General features: G+C 42.6%; 1 protein-coding gene and 1 pseudogene across 3 annotated transcripts in view; one reads left to right on the top strand and one right to left on the bottom strand.

Moving 5' to 3' along the window:
- LOC131756032 (zinc finger protein 709-like) overlaps positions 1-13,620 on the bottom strand; it is a 48,275-nt gene extending 34,655 nt beyond the window's left edge. For 2 of the 3 annotated variants that reach the window (XM_067032612.1, XM_067032611.1), the window contains exon 1: positions 13,200-13,620. The gene's annotated coding sequence lies outside the window, so the exon portion shown is untranslated. Of the gene's footprint in view, positions 1-3,690; positions 3,842-13,199 lie in introns of those variants that run through there. The other variant, XM_067032610.1, reaches the window with a different exon arrangement.
- On the top strand, positions 3,794-12,422 carry LOC131755830 (ETS domain-containing protein Elk-4 pseudogene; annotated as a pseudogene).
- Positions 13,621-16,336: the final 2,716 nt, after the last annotated feature.

The following is a 16,336-nucleotide window of genomic DNA, read 5'->3' as shown; positions in this document are numbered from 1 at the left end:
GCAACTAAGCCCGTGTGCCACAACTACTGAGCCCGCGCTCTAGAGCCTGCAAGCCACAACTACTGAGCCCGCGCTCTAGAGCCCACAAGCCACAACTACTGAGCCTGCGTCCCTAGAGCTCGTGCTCCACAACAAGAGAAGCCACCACAAGGAGAAGCCCACGCACTGCAACGAAGAGTAGCCCCTGCTCACCGCAACTAGAGAAAGCCCACGTAAAGCAATGAAGACCCAATGCAGGCAAAAATAAATAAATAAATAAATAAAATTTTAAAAATAAACAAAACCAACAAGGAAAGTGTATTTATAAAAAAAAAAAAAAGCTGGGGCTTCCCTGGTGGCGTAGCGGTTGAGAGTCCGCCGCCGATGCAGGGGACACAGGTTTGTGTCCCAGTCCGGGAGGATCCCACATGCCACTGAACGGCTAGGCCCGTGAGCCATCCGCAACAGGAGAGGCCACAACAGTGAGAGGCCCGCATACCAAAAAAAAAAAAAAAAAAAAAACCGCTGAAGTATATTTAGAAAAAAAAAGATGAAGAAAGATCTGTACAACTCACCCCTGATGACTGCCTGATGTTTGGTTATGCGTGGTGACGGTTGGGTCTGGTTCTCCATCAAGGCTGTCCCAATTAAGGGATGAAGGGCAGTAATTCTCTACTGAGCTCCATCATGTACCAGGGTGTATTGTCATCCTTAATCTATGTACTCCCCAGAGCTGTCTGTGCATTCAGTTAATCCCAAGTACCCGGGGAACTAAGATGTTGGAGAGGATGGCTCCTCCAGCACCACAGCATCTCTCAAAGGACTGAAGAAAGAAATGTCATATCTCCACCAGGAGGCATAAGCCCAAGGGCCAAGGTTTGGCTCCATCATACCACAAGTAAGTGTGAGCAGCCAGGCTGAGCTGCTGGGGTGCTGTTTCCAGAACCAGAGCCATACAGGCACTTCAGTGGAGCACCATATGATCAGTGCTTATGGGAGGCCTCTATTTTCTAGAGAACCCAGAACATATGTAACTGAGCAGGACCCTATAGGGCCTTCCGGGAACAGACAACACCCCACGCCCCACCCCCACCCCCCACCCCCGCCATCAATGTCCTCTGTCTGCCTCTTGTCTGTAGAAAAACTTTAGCCTTCTAGGTCTTCATCGAGTTACACAGAATAAATTTAATCAGAGATGAGAGAAAATGCAGAAAAAAAGGAAAACAGTCAAACAAGACAAAATAATGATAGTTTAGCTATTAAACAAAGTCAAGGACCTTTAGTTCCTCCTCAAGGGCTATAGATAATATTCTGAGCCACGTCCTTTGAGCTGTTTTGCAGATACTGAAACCCCCACCAGGTGGAAGAAGTTAACTCTATGCTGCCCACAAGCAGGTAGACCCCACACTGGTTGGAACCAGAATTTTAATGATGTCAATTCCAGATTACCTCACCAACAACCAATCAGAAGAATGTCCATGAGCTGATCACATACGCCACAAGCCCCCTCCCTCACCCTGTCTTTAAAAACCTTTCTCAGAACCCTTTGGAGAGTTCAGGCCTATTAAGCACTAGCTACATGGACTCCTGGCTTGGTGCCCTGCAATAAATGATGCACTTTCCTTCACATGCCAGTGTCAGTAGACTGGCTTTACTGCCCGCTGGCAAGTGGACCCAAGTTTGGCTCCGTAACACATGGAGATAATTACAGCTCTACTGGCATATTAATGTGGGACCTAGGGCAGTGCCTCGCATCAGAAGCCTATGGCCAACTTAAGACCCCCTCCAGAGAGCCTCCAGTCACTGCCAGCAGGGTTAGAGGCCTCCTCCATGACAATGACTGCTTTACAGAATTTAAGGAACTCACTTATGTTGGGATTGAACTAATCTCTTTGCTGTGGCAAACTGAGACGGTGGGTGTTGTCCAGCATAATCCACAGGGTAAGGATCTTTGTTGTAACAGATGCAGGGCCAACAGCCCCAGAGTTACTTAAACATTTTGGTGAGCCTTTTGGAATCTCACCACCTACTAGCTGCTTTTCCCTGTCTCTTTTCTTTCACTTTCTTTGAAGTAACTGCTCTCTAAGTAGTGACTGTCTTTTGGGCTCACCTCATTCACAGGGTATAATCATCCTCCTACTCCCCCAGTCCTCCCCTCAACACTAATGTCTGGGCAAACCCAGCCTCAGTCACACCTTCACTCTAAACACAGATAGGTTCCAGCTCAGACATCAACCCAGGACCACTGGAAGGAGGGCCCCATTCTCATATTCCTGCTCCCAAACTACAGGGAACTAACAGAAACGGCCAACTGGGAGTCTTCCAAGTAGAGAACCCAAGCTTGGTGAGGTCAACAATGCCACACAGGGCAGCACAGCGCACAGGTAAAGCTCCCCAGCAAACAGCAGCTCACAGAGCAGGAGCCTCCAGGCTTTCTTATCATCCCGTCCAGGTAAGAGGCACTAGGGGAAAGGGAAGGGGTGAGGCTTAACTTCTTCAGTAGTGAAACATCAAATATGTGGATCCCAAATAATCATTACAAGAATAAAAACTGTAAGAAAAACAGGCATTCGCACTGGATTCTTTGTATATAAAGAAACACTAAAAGGATGATGAAGTAGTAATCAAAACTGGTTATCTGAGCATGGCTGGACTTAACAGCAGAGGAGTGGAGGAGGATATGTGGGCAGGGAGTCCTGAGATACTTTCTTCCCTTAGGAATTTACACTTTTCTACAAAGGAAACTACTGCAAGATCTGATCCTTTGGGGGCGGGGGGGAGGGATAAATTAGGAGGTTGGGATTAACATATACACACTAGTACTATGTATAAAATAGATAAGCAACAAGGACCTACTGTGTAGCACAGGGAACTATACTTATTATTTTGTAATAACCTACACGGGAAAAAAATCTGAAAATATATATACATAGAGAGCACGAGAGCTATAGACCTATAGAGCTCCTCTCTCTATATAGTTATATATATATATAAATAACTGAATCACTGTGCTGTACACTTGAAACTAACACGATATTATAAATCAACCATACTTTAATAAAAAATAAAATAAAGAAAAGAAAAAAACAAACCTCTTAAACCAAAAGATTTGGTGCTTCAGCATTGGCGAACACATGGTGCTGGGACGGCTGCAGGCCTGGAGAGGGCATGGAAGCTCTGTGCCTCTTCCCCCATACCTTGCCCTACACATCTCTTCTATCTAGCTGTTCATTTGTATTCTTTGAAATATCCTTTGTAATAAATCAGCAATAGCAATAAAAAAAACTGATCCTTTATACAGTAATGGATATAAAATTGCAATCATTAAAAAATGAAAACCTCCTTTCAGACTGAAAGGACAAGGGGCATAATAGTTTGTCCCGCTACTACAGTAAACAGAATGGTCCCCTAATAATCCTCCACGTGGTCAACGACCACTCTGGGACAGACACGGGGCTATGCGTGCACAGCTGCCCAAAGAGGCTCTGGGTCAAGGCCGAACACGCCACCAGCAGGGACCTGACAGGACGAGCGGGGTCCCGGCTGTCGGCTCAGCCCCCAAGCTCCGAACTGGAGGCGACTGACGTCCGCGCGGCACTCCAGATGGACTCGGGTCCGCAGACTCCCGGAGTTGACCGCGAAGAGGCCGGTTCCGGGCGGTCCCGACCAGAGCCTCTGGCACTTCTCCGCAAGCCGAGGCAGCACACTCACCATTGCGAAGTTTTCTGGATCTTTCTGTGTCCTTCCCTCGACTCCAACGACCAGTGCAGGTCAGCGCACGACAGAAGAGACTGAAGCGCTACCAGTGGCCCTGATGGGTAAGGCAACCCGCCAGCCCTAAGCGGCGGGAAGGAGAACCGAAGACTAAGCGCGTGCGGAGCGTCGCCCCGCCCACCTGACTCAGCTGCCTCCTGGTTGGGCAGATCTCAATACCCCGCCCCCTCGTGCCTGAGTGACGACCTACGGGAGGCGATATGGGAACAGCCCCTCCCTGGCACTTTTGGTTTGTAACAAGTTTTTCCTGCCCCGCGATTGCCTCTGCTGTCTTCCGCAGCTCCTCATGCACTGGAATTCCTGATTCAGTTTCAAGAGGGAGCAAGTACAGATAAGAGGATGGCCCAGGCCAAAGCTGCCTGGAACAAGAGGGTCTTATGTCCTCCAGGGGTCAAGGGCTTGATGTAAGGCTGTGTGGCTAGTCATGGAACTGTGCTTCTGTTTAAGAAACTCAGAAAGTTAAATGTGAACTCACCGTCTATAATAAAGAGGCTGGCTCCATTTTAATCTCTGGTCCTTGACAGCGCTGGGCCTTCCACCCATCCCTTACCCATCCCCGGCTCATTAGGTACTTGAGCTGAAGAATCCCAGATCACTTGGCTCTGGTAGGTCTGAATCACTCAGCCCTAGCTGAGTCAAACCACAAGTGAGGTGTATTCATTAACTTCTCAGGTGTACATTTTACACCGGAAGGAAGTTTATTTTAGATCAGTGTTCTCTGTATGCCTAGAAAACCTTGAAATGTTAACAGCTATAATATATATAAGGTAATTGTATTCCTATTTTAATGATAGAGGAAAAACAATAAGTTGTTATGTAAACTTGGAATGCACCTGCAAACTCCTCCTGCCCCCTACCCGCAGCTTTACTGAAGTATAAGTGACTAATAAAATTGCATTTAGAGATTAAAACATGATCTGATACACATCCTGTATTGTATAACTGAAATTTGCTGAGATTGGATTTTAAGCATTCTGACTACACAAACAATAATAAAGGTAACTAAGGGAAGATATGGGTGTATTATGTAACGTGGACACTCATATTCCGAGGAGATTGCATTACAAACTCTCTTGCATTGCAAAACACTTCTTGCGTTGATTTATTTGAACAGCTTTATTGAGCTGTCTTGCACATACTGTAGAAGGTAGCCCTTAAGTATACATTTTCTCACTTTTATTATATTTGTAGATACATGCAATCATCACCGCAGTCAATTTTTGAAGATTTATGTCATTATAAAAACAAACTCGGGCTTCCCTGGTGGCGCAGTGGTTGAGAGTCCGCCTGCCGATGCAGGGGATACGGGTTCGTGCCCCGGTCTGGGGGGATCCCACGTGCCGCGGAGCGGCTGGGCCCGTGAGCCATGGCCGCTGAGCCTGCGCGTCCGGAGCCTGTGCTCCGCAATGGGAGAGGCCGCAGCAGTGAGAGGCCCGCGTATCACAAAAAAAAAAAAACAAAAAAAAACAAAAAAAAACAAAAAAAAACTCCTCTACCCTTTAGCTGTCACTACTAATCTTCCCATCCTCCTCCAATCCCTCCACTTAGAAAACCACTACTCTACTTTTATTTCCCTATCCTGGTCTTTCATATGAAAAGAATATTATAATATATGGTCTTTTGAATGACTTCAGTCACTCAACATACTTTTTCAAGGGACAACTATGAATCAATATTTCCTTTTATGACCAAATAATATTTCATGGATTGGATAAAACATGCTGTGTGTATCTATTCATCCATCAATGGACATTTGGATTGTTTTTAATTTTGGCTACTAGGAATCACATTACTATAAAATTCATATATGTTAGGTGAAACACGTTTTCATTTTTCTTGGGCAATTATGATAATTCTAGGTTTAATATTTGAGGATCTCTGAGATCTTTCTCCAGAGTGGCTTTGCCATTTTATCTTCATTCAGCCTGTGTATGAGAGTTCAAATTTCTCCATATATCCTCCATAAAACTTACTACTTCATTTTTTAATTTTAGCCATTCTAAAAAAAAAAAAATGTTTAGCTGTCCTAGTTGTTGTCAAGTGGTATCTCATTGTGGATTAGATTTGCATCTCCTTGATGACTAACAATGTCAAGAATCTTTTCATATGCTCTTGACCATTTGTCTATTTGACTTATAAAAATGTGTATTCAGATTCTTTGTCATATTTAAATTGTTATTTGACTTTTTTTTCTTGGTTGTGCCTTGCGGCTTGTGGGATCTTAGTTCCTGGACCAGGGATTGAACCCAGGCCAGGGCAGTCAAAGTGTCGAGTCCTAACTACTGGACCACCAGTTATTTGACTTTTTATAATGATTCCAGTTATTTGACTTTTTATAATGATCTTATGAGGTCTTTACGTATTTTCAATACAGTTATTTGACTTTTTATAATGATCTTATGAGGTCTTTACGTATTTTCAATACAAGCTCCTTTTCAGATATATGAATTGCAAAATTTTCTTCCATTCTGTGGGTTGTTTTCACTCTCTTGCCCTAGAAATTTTACTTTTAATTGCAGTAATATACACATACTGAATATTCTTTTTGTACTTCTTTGCTAAATTTATTCCCAATGATTTCATTCTCTTTTCATTTTATTAGAAAGGCATGTATTAGTTTCATTAGAAGATTGTTGGGAGGGGAAGGGATAAACTGGGAGATTGGGATTGACATATACACACTACTATATATAAAACAGATAACTAATAAGGACCTACTATATACCACAGGGAACTCGACTCAATACTCTGTAATGACCTATATGGGAAAAGAAAAAAAAAAAAGAGTAGATGTATGTGTATGTATAACTGATTCACCTTGCTGTACACCTGATACTAACACAACACTGTAAATCAACTATATTCCAATAAAAATTGTTTTAAAAAGAACGTTCATTGACAGTGTATAGAAATACAATTAATATTTATATTTTTATCTTGTATATTATCACTTTTCTGAACTCAATAATGAGTTCTCATACATTTTGTTTTGTTTTGTTTTTTTAAACTAGATTCTTTACATTTATCTGAATAGAAGATAGCCAATCTGGAGGTAGAAATAATTTTACATCTTCCTAACCAATCTTTAAGCGTTTTATTGCCTTTTCTTGTATAACGGTTTTGGCTAAAATTTCCAGTACATTCTCAAGTAGAAGTGGCAAGACCACATATCCTTGTTGGGTTCCTTATCTTCAGGTGAAAGCATCCAATCTTTCATCATTAAAAATATTAGCTTTAGGGACTTGCCTGGTGGCACAGTGGTTAAGAATCTTCCTGCCAATGCAGGGGACATGGGTTCGAGCCCTAGTCTGGGAAGATCCCACATGCTACAGAGCAACCAAGCCCATGTGCCACAACTACTGAACCTGTGCTCTAGAGCCCGCGTGCCACAACTACTGAAGCCCGCGCGCCTAGAACCCGCACTCTGCAACGAGAAGCCACCGCAATGAGAAGCTCGCGCACTGCAACGAAGAGTAGCCCCCACTTGCAGCAACAAGAGAAAGCCCGCAAGCAGAAACGAAGACCCAACGCAGCCATAAATAAATAAATAAATAATATTAGCTTTAGGTTTTCCGTAGATGCTCACTACGAGGCTAAGAAATTGCTAACTATTCTTGTTACTCCGAGTGTTTTTATCATGGTGTATATCATAAGTGTATATCACTCTAAACTTCCCTTTTATTACTCCTTATGTGCATACAACTGTCCTTGTATATTTCTCCCCTGGTTTTTACCTAACACTAAAAAACATGGAAAAGATTTTATTTCCTCTGCTCTTTACTAAAAATTGAAGTTGTTACTTTTATTTTCCAGTCTTCCAGAAAATATGCTGGAAGTATAAGCATATGGAAATGAAACCTGTGAAGAGCAAAATGCACTGTGGGCTTTGTGGATCATGGAAACAAAAGGCTTCCAGCTCCTGCTAAAAAAGAACATTAAAAATTTCCGTCTCTCCTTTTATACTCAATAATGATATTACTCAAAATGATATCCCCTTTCTATAGGTCAGCTCAATTATTCTTTGGATTATTACTTTTAAATATCCATACATCTTTTTGGTCTTTCCAATGGGAAATCAAAGTAGTCTTGCATACATATCACCCTACTCATGAATTCAGGATGAGTTAGAACAGTGCAGATGAACCCAACTCTTTCTCCAATTGGGAGGAATTCCATGGCTTAATGGGGTGTACATTGTGTCACTCAATGTGAACAGTAGCAAAATGAAAATGCTCAATAATATAATATTTTAAAATTTTAAAGAAAATGAATATCCTCTCAAACGATGTTAAACACAAAAAAACAACACAAGTATTTGTTGGCCAAATAAGTTGGAAGTCTCAAGTCTCAGATAACAATGTCCAAACTCAAGACCACATATCATATATATATATATATATGGTTTGTAATAATTATAAAATTGCACATGAACCATATCCATATTTTATCTTTACTGTTAATCAAAGAAAGCAGGACTTTCTATATTGCTGCCCTCTATTTACTTACACAAGACAGCAGATCCTGAAACAGTGTTTAAAGTGTATTATGTGGTGGAAATACAAGTGATCAATAATGATATCTTCACTTACTGAGGCACCTACACTCAAATAAAATACATATACATACCCCGGCCTCTGTATTACATCACATGACATTTTTTACTTTCGTTCAATGCCCTTATTTGCATTTCATAAACCAAAGCTTTACCATTTGTTAACCATCTCTCTTTTCCTACTAAATATAAGCACCAGGACTGCAAAAACCTGTCTCCTGCCAAAATACACAAATCCTTGATGTGTGCCTTGATTATCAGTGTTGAATGGGATATGTTGACCCTAAAGTGTGTGCCAATGAGAGTTGTGAAACCTTAGCATCAAGAGTATAGTCTCATCATGAAGGAGACATTACAAATATTACATAGTATACAAAGAATTAAATTTATATATTTTCACTGAGGTACTTCATGGTAAAGGGTATCTAATATACCACAGGAAATGCATCCATGTTTGGATAACAAGTAGGAAACATCAAAGCTTTCCCAGAGGCCCGAGAGTTGGCCTGCATTCATGGCAAGGCCAAGTCTTTTCCTGCTGAAGAGAAAAATGTCACACACGTCCTTCATCAAAGGTACTCAGCGGCCATAATGGGCCAAGGCATTCATAAGGATATTTTGTAGTGCTATCTCTGAAAATGGTAAAAAAGTTCCAGATCATAAAAATGACTCATATTTTCCTTTTCTTAATAATATGACTGACTGGAGCTTCTTATGAAGAGGGAATAAAGTTTACCTCCTCACAGCATTCAATAAAGAAAAATGTCTTGCCTCCTTGAATAGCAATCATATCCTCTGTCACAAGCCAAAATTGTGGAAGAAGTCCATTTCAGCACCCTGTTACTGTTCTACCCCCTAGTCCCTATATGATTTGTAATCATGCTTATTAGAATTCATTACACCCCTCTTCTAGACCACTGGCATGATCCTGAGGGTCACTGGCAAGAAGTTACTGAAGAAAAACATGAATTACATTTTCGTTATTAATGATAAATTAGAAATTAGTTTCACGACTAAAATTATAACAATAAACAATAAAAAGGAAAATTTCCTGAGGAAAAAAAGGCTCAACTTGTAGTACATGACAATATTGCCTCATAATGTAGAATGATTAAATGAAGAAAACTGCAAAATTTATCTAAAAATTCATAATTATAATGGGGCATTTTCATTTATCCTCTCTGGGGATAAAAACACAGTATTTGTTAGAATACAATGGCTTAGAAAAGTTAATAAAATTTTTCTATGAAACAACTACAGAAGTGTTCGTTTAACAAAAAAATGCATATGCTTTTAATCACACACAAGCAACAATAATTGAAAACAGATTGAGGGATTACATTCAGCTACAAGGAACAGGACACACCCACAGTCTTTTTTGACTTGAGGAAGGTGCTTATTCTCATATGGAAGGACCAGGTAAATGAGCCAGTGTTCAACGCAGTAGAGAAACTTCCATGTTGTCGTTTTTTGAATTCACCCTTAGAGATGTCACGGTGAATCAAGAAAACATGCTCTGGCTTCCCTGGTGGCACAATGGTTAAGAATCTGCCTGCCAGTGCAGGGCACATAGGTTCAAGCCCTGGTCCAGGAAGATCCCACATGCCATGAAGCAACTAAGCCCATGTGCCACAACTACTGAAGCCTGTGCGCCTAGCAACAAGAGAAGCCACAGCAACAAGAAGCCCGCAACCAAGAGTAGTCCCTGCTGGCTTCAACTAGAGAAAGCCCGTGCACATCAATGAAGACCCAATGCAGCCAAAAATAAATAAATTAAATAAATAATTTTTTTAAAAAAGAAAACATGCTCATTAGCACTATTGACAAAATAAGGTGTTTCCTATGCAATCAAGACTTATGTGAATATAAAGTAGAAGAGAATCAGAGAATATTCCCAAGCAGTAAAGTCTGAATAGTTTCCTGTTGGACACACAGGTCTTACAGAAAAATCTAAACCCCAATGGATTGTTCATACGGATCTTATAAAGACATCAGTGGAAAGCTACACCTCTATGAAAATGGCAGTCAAATAAATCATTGGTGGGTTTGAGAATACTCTTAATCAGGAAAGCAAAGAATTTGAAAAATGAGCTGGAAGATGGTGTCCTTGACTCCTATGTATCTGTCTCTATCTTTATGATGGCTCAAAAATCTAATGCCTTCTTCACATAAGCTTTCCAAACCTCATGCAAGAGAGGCTATTGGTGAATTCTACCATGGAACCATAAAGGGGATGAATTCTGTAATACCTAGATCCTGATTTAACCTTCAGGGAGGATATCTCCAACTCTACATTTTATGGTCCTATCACATCCCTCTTCTTATATCAAAGTCTGCCTCAGTAAATGAAGATGTCACTATGATCACTTGTATTTCCACCACATAATATACCTAAAACACTGTTTCAGGATCTGCTTTCTTGTGTAAGTAAATAGAGGGTAGCAATATAGAAAATCCTGCTTTCCTTGATTATCAGTAAAGATTCACCATAAAGATAAAATATGGATATGGTTCATCTTCAGTTTTGTAACCATTACAAATTATTTATATATATATATATATATATATATGATGTGGGCTTGAGTATTGACATTGTTAACTGAGATTGAGACTTCCAACTGATTTGGCCTACAAATATTTGTGATGCTGTTTTTTTGTGTGTTTAATGTCATTTAAGAGGATATTCATTTTCTTAAATAAATTAAAGTCTTATATCTGGCTCCACCGCGGGGGTGTCAGTGGCTGCCTCACTATCCTTGAGTTCTCTATGTTACTAGGTGGCCGGTGGAGAGAAGCATCATGTTTGAGGCAGAGACCCTGAGGTAGCCCCGCAAGTGGCCTCGTTCATTGCTCTTAACAATGCCGTCACCCTGTGGCAGTTCCTCCTTCAGCTCCTAAAGGAGCCTCAGAATGATCGCATGATCTGCCGGACCTCTAATGATGGGCAGTTCAAGCTTGTGCAGGCAGAAGAGGTGGCTCGTCTCTGAGGGATTCAAAAGAACAAGCCTAACATGAATTATGACAAACACAGCCGATCCCTCAGTTACTATTATATGAAGAATATCATTGAAAACGTGAGGGGTCAGAAGTTTGGGTACAAGTTTGTCTCGCACCCAGAGATTCTGAACACGGTTCCTATGCCAATGGGCAGGCTTGAGGGAGACTGAAGCTTTACGCATCAGTGAAGTCAGCCACGAGAGATCCAAAGATGAGGAGAATGGAGGGAAAAAGAAGCCACCGCAGCCTGGTGCCAAGATCCCTAGCTGCAGTGACTACAGACACTCTGGCTTATATTCTTCATTTACCCTCAAATCTTTGAACTCCTCCAATAGGAAGCTTTTCAAATTTCTAGGGTTGAGAATCCAGCTGAGAAATTTGCAGAGAAAAGAATCCCCTCTGTTATCAAATTTGTAACACCTTCCAAAAAGCCACCAGCAGAAACTCTTGCTGCCGCCAATTCAACTGACCCAAGTATTTCTCCATCTTCCAAGGAAACTATCCAAGCGTTAGAGAGTTTATATTCCCCCAAACTGCCTTCCCTAGAAACACCAACTTCTGCATCCAGTGCAACTGCTGCTTTTACCACCACACCTCCTATTTCATCCATTTGCCCTTTTCAGGAACCTCCTAGAACACCTCCACTACCACTGAGTTCCAACCCAGACATGGACACAGACATGGAATTAGTGGCTTCTCAGCCAATGGAACTTCCAGGGAACTTGTCACTGGAGCCTAAAGACCAGGATTCAGCTTTGCCAGAAAAGGACAAAATAATTCATCAAGGTCCAAGAAACCCAAAGGGTTAGAGCTGGCACCAACCCTCATGATCACAAGTAGTGATCCAAGCCCACCGATAATATTAAGCCCATCTCTCCCTAGAGCTTCTCTTAGGCCAGCACTATTTTCACAGACACCCATCTTACTGTCTTGGAGTCCCTTGCTCTCCAGTATGTACTTTTGGAGTATTCTCAGCCCTGTTGCTCCCCTAAGTCCAGACAGACTTCAAGGTGCTAAAACACTTTTCAAGTTTCCTTCTGTGCTGAACAGTCATGGACTGTCTAGCCTGGATGGACCTTCCACCCCTGGCCCATTTTCCCCAGATCTACAGAAAAAATAACCTATGCACTTGTGGAATGAGAGAACCGAGGAATAAAGAAACAGACAGACATCGAACAAGAATACTTTTAAAGTGCGCAATTGATACTCCCATAATGATAATAGTCTATTGTCATTTCTGCCATTCCTCATTAAAAGGCTTATTTAGGAGTCCCTCAAAAAAATAAAAAGATTCACTCTCTTCCTAAATTTCAATTATGCTATACAGTAAGTGTATCAGATCATCATGTTGTCATCTTTAAATGCAGTTTTATTAGTCAGTTATCCCTCAGTAGAGCTGGGGATGGGGGGCAGGAAGAGTTTCCAGGTACACGCCAATGTTAAGTACAACTTACTGTTTTTCTTCTACCGGTGAAAATGGGAATACAATTGCCTTATATATATTATAGCTGTTAACATTTCAAAGTTTTATAGGCACACAGGGAACACTAATCTAAGATAAATTTCCTTCTAGTGTAAAATGTACAGCTGAGAAGTTAATGCACACACCTCACAGCTTGTGGTTTGACTGAGATTTGTCCTGGCACCCAGCTAGGGCTGAGTGATTCAGACCTCCTACCAGAGCCAAGTGCTCTGGGATTCTTTAGCTTAAGTACCTAATGAGTGGGGATGGGGATGGATTGGTGGAAGGCTCAGCGCTGTCAAGGCGCTAAGATGAAACTGGAGCCAGCCTCTTTATTACAAACGGTGAGTTCACATCTAAGTGTCTGCCTTTCTTCACAAGAAGCACAGTTCCATGCCAGGCAATCCCAGGCCAGGGAAAAGTTCTGTTACAAACCTTAAGTGCCAGGCGGGGACAGAGCCCATCCCAGCGACGCTAAGTGATTCTGCTGAGACAGGCTTCCTCTCGCAGGTTGTCACTCAGGTACGAAATCTGTCCAACCGGGAGGCCGCTGAGGCAGGTGGGTGGGCGATGCTCTGCACCGGCGTGGACGTCCTTTCTTTTTCCAATTGCGTCAAGAGCCGCTGGCTGTGTGCGGTTCACTGACCCTGTAGACCCGTCCGTGTCACGTATCTGCATGGGTCTTTGGAGTCGTTAGGAAGGACTCAGACTCAGGAAACCTCGAAATGGTGAGTGTGGTGCCCCAGGCTGCGGCCGCAGCGGAGGGACTGGTCGAAACCGGCCGAAGCCGGCCATCTTTTTGACACGGCCTCCTAGCGCTCCACACCGGAGTCTACGGATACGTGGGGTCTGCGGCGCCGCTCGTACCTCTGTCCCTTCCGGCTCGCAGCGTGGGGATTGGCCCGGCAGCCGGGGCCCCAGGCGTCCTGTTCCGTCACTTCGTGCAGGAACTTCCTCCCCGGCGCCTCTGCGCCCGCAGCCCCTCTTCTCTCCCGGATTGTGCGGTGAACTCGGAGGCCGTCTTCAGGTGACAATCGTGACTCGTTCTCCAGGATTCGGTCCTGGGATTACCTGTTCCCTGACGGGTCCCAGCCCTTCCTTGCTGCCCTGGGGGCACCCGTTTTCCTCTGAGTTTTCCAAATGTTTGGGAAGCAAAGTCTCAAATCAAAGACCTCGGCCCAGCAGAGTAGCTCTTTGTAGGGCTTGTAGTAAATCATTACATTTCCATGTTACTCCCCGTCTTCCCAACATCAGTTTCCCCTACAATTCACATCGTCTGTCAACTGTTCATCTTCCGTGGTCCATTTCATACAAACCCAATATTTTAATTGTTTTTCCTATTTGCGCAGAGTCGTGGATTGCATTGGGGAGGGGGGCGGTCTGTGTATATTTTACAGGAGCGGAAAGCCAAGAATAACTACTTGGAAGTAGGTGTATGAAATTCTTTCTCCTCCCCATTTTTTTTCTGGGAAGAGATATCCTATGGGAAGTCCTTTTGTCGAGGTTTTTTATGAAACTTTTCTGGACGATCTATGCTGTGACCACTGCCCGTCCCTGGGTTATTCCTCTTCAAAAGATTTATTCACTTATTTAAGTTTTTCTTTTCAATAGTGTAAAATGTATTTAATTAATAGAGCTTGAAAGACCATGTAAAATATTTCCAAAGAGGTAAGAGAGTTGAATTTCAGGGGGAAAAAAATTTCAGTATTACATTCCAGTTGTTAAGAATTTTTGTTTCACTTTTTAAGTTCCCTGAATAAGGTGAGTTCTTTTGGACTCTCCTTTACTGTTGGTTGATTTCAAATGAAGTGCCAGGATTTAGACTTGGAGACAAAAAGTATTCAAATGTGATTACTTACGTACTAATTAAACTTGCCTTGGAAATAATAAATGACTGACATGTTTTTCCTGAAAGGAATAGATACTTGGGGTTTTCTGGGTGAATTAATAAAAGTGGCTGAGAATTTTCTTCTCTCATTTCCACATACACACTGGGTTTGAGTGATTTTGCTGAATTGTCCAAACAGGGTTTGTGTAAATGATCACTGGTGCTTACCGTATTTAAAGACTTGTTCTACTATCACCACACTAATTTTAAGACACTTCCATCACTCCCAAAATGAACCTCATGTCCATTAGCAGTAACTCTCCTTTCTCATCCCAAGGCCTAGGAAATCACTAATCTATTTTCTGATTCTATATATTTGCCTTTCTGGGTATCTCACATAAAGTATCAGTGGTGGTCAAGATTGCCTGTAGTGGGGAGCAGAGCCTGAAGTCAGTATCTTCAAACTAAGTCCCCCTTTGAGCCTGCACAGGGAAGTGGATCTTTCTGCACATCCTTCTCCTGCCCAATCTTACCTGCTCACACCCACCAATGGTAGTCCTTATACTGTGAGAAGCTGCAGAGCCCTGAAATCTGGGGGTGCAAGTTCACAAGGGTGTAGGGATGTTGCCCTTTCAGGGTGGTATTTGTGATTTCCTTTAGCCTAGGCATTTAAAATGTTATATTTGAGTGGTCCCTCCATGATAATAGGTGCACTCAGATTGTAATTTGTGCCCATTGAGAAGTCTGTGACGACGAGGTGTTTTGTCCAGTGGACAAAGGGATTATGAATATGGGAGTCCATTTGGATCAGAACCTTAACCTGAATCAGGCTTAGAGTTTCCTGACTTGTGATAATGGAAGCCTGGGTTAGGGAGAGCTTCCCTGCTTACAGGACTGGGGAGGGTTTGTGGAGCTCCCAGAGTTTATTCCTGTGGCTGCCCAGATGTCCCTGCCCTCATTGAGGGACTGACCGTTTACAGGAGTTTTATCTCAACCGGGTGTATCTAGACTCTCAAGTCTGTAAAGATGTTCAACTTTCTAAATATGGGCTTTTCTTGCAAATTGTACGGACACAATTTGCTTATATGTTTTTTTGTTTTTTGTGGTACGCGGGCCTCTCACTGTTGTGGCCTCTCCTATTGCGGAGCACAGGTTCCGGACGCGCAGGCTCAGCGGCCATGGCTCACGGGCCCAGCCGCTCTGCGGCATGTGGGATCTTCCCGGACCGGGGCACGAACCCGTGTCCCCTGCATCGGCAGGCGGATTCTCAACCACTGCGCCACCAGGGAAGCCCTATTATAGCCATTAATACCTCTACTAGCAAAGAAGGAAGACCAAATCAGTACCCTGTATGTACTTCAAGAGACTGTAAAGATGAGGTCCTAAACACAAGGAGAAAAGGAATTAATACAAATTCAAGTAGAAATGAGTGAAACAGGGAATAGTAAAACTAGAGAAAACCAATGAGACCAAAAGTGAGTTTGTTACCCAAAAGCTGGGTTTGCCTCTTGGGTGTTCAGCAAAAGACACATCCAAGCCAAAGGTGTGGAGAAGAAAGGATTTATTTGCAGCAACTAAGGTGAACACAGGGATCTTTCCCAAAGCAGTGTCACTCAGAACAGCAAAACTGGGGGACTTTTAAGCTAACGGTACATGCATATTCTGAAGGGGCTTGAGAAGAGGAGAATTCAGCCAGGAATTTGGGCAAAGGTTCACAGAGTCTAAGCTTTAGTTGACTGAAGTC

This window comes from Kogia breviceps, chromosome 4, assembly GCF_026419965.1.
Source record: "Kogia breviceps isolate mKogBre1 chromosome 4, mKogBre1 haplotype 1, whole genome shotgun sequence".
Classification (NCBI taxonomy): Eukaryota; Metazoa; Chordata; class Mammalia; order Artiodactyla; family Physeteridae; genus Kogia; species Kogia breviceps.
This window is presented reverse-complemented; position numbering and strand designations above follow the sequence as displayed.